This window comes from Echinops telfairi, unplaced genomic scaffold (assembly GCF_000313985.2).
Source record: "Echinops telfairi isolate 266 unplaced genomic scaffold, ASM31398v2 ScPeMD7_7458;HRSCAF=8496, whole genome shotgun sequence".
In the NCBI taxonomy this organism is placed as follows: Eukaryota; Metazoa; Chordata; class Mammalia; order Afrosoricida; family Tenrecidae; genus Echinops; species Echinops telfairi.
In genome coordinates this window covers 28640490-28641358 of record NW_022111358.1, presented here as the reverse complement: position 1 = coordinate 28641358, position 869 = coordinate 28640490, and the positions used below count along the sequence as shown (strand labels likewise).

The 869-nt window shown below is 58.2% G+C and overlaps 1 pseudogene; it reads left to right on the top strand.

The window, feature by feature from the left end:
• On the top strand, window positions 1-388 carry LOC101648174 (annotated as a pseudogene).
• The last annotated feature ends 481 nt before the right edge of the window (window positions 389-869 follow it).

Genomic DNA, 869 nt, shown 5'->3' with positions numbered 1-869 from the left:
ATGACCGGTTCCTGCTGTGGCTCCAACTTCTCCTCCCTGGGCTGTGGGGGAGGCTGCTGCCAGCCCTGCTGCTTGTAGAGACCCCTGCTGCTGCCGCCCAGTGTCCTGCCAGACCACCGTGTGCCGCCCTGTCACCTGTGTGCCTCACTGCACACGCCCCATCTGTGAGCCCTGCCGCAGGCCCATCTGCTGTGACCCCTGCGGCCTGCAGGAAGGCTGCTGCAGGCCCATTGCCTGCTGCCCCACGTTCTGCACGGCGGTGGTCTGCAGGCCCTGCTGCTGGGCCACCACCTGCTGCCAGCCCATCTCTGTGCAGGCCCCCTGCTGCAGGCCCCCCTGCTGCCGGCCTGCCCCCTGCCGCACCACCTGCACCACCTCCTGCTGCTGAGCCGCCCCTGGTTACCAAGGGTGTCTTTTGGGGCATCCTGCTGTCCCTTAGAGCTTCAAGGCAGCACCACATGCATTTCCCTGAGCAGGCCACTCTTCCTCTCCTGAAACGGGTCTGCACTGTCTACTGACAACACCTATTCCTGTGCTGTCTTCCATATCCTCACAGGATCCCAGCCTAACTCCCGTTTCATGCTGTCTGTTTGCTAATAAACTGAATTCTCCCAGCATCTAAGTCATGGTCTTTGTGATATTTCCTTTCCTTAAATTGTGTCTTGCTGTTGGGTCCAGAGATAGTCAAAGGAAGATACAGACTAGTCCCCTTGATGTGTGCTCTCAAATCGCGAGGATCAGTGATGTCTCTAATCATTGCTGTAAATGGTGCGCACGGAGCACCACAGCAAAGGGATGCGATCAAGGCTACCTCTTTATCACACCCGTGCCCACAACCATGGGAACTTGTCAAACACCTGAGACAAGAC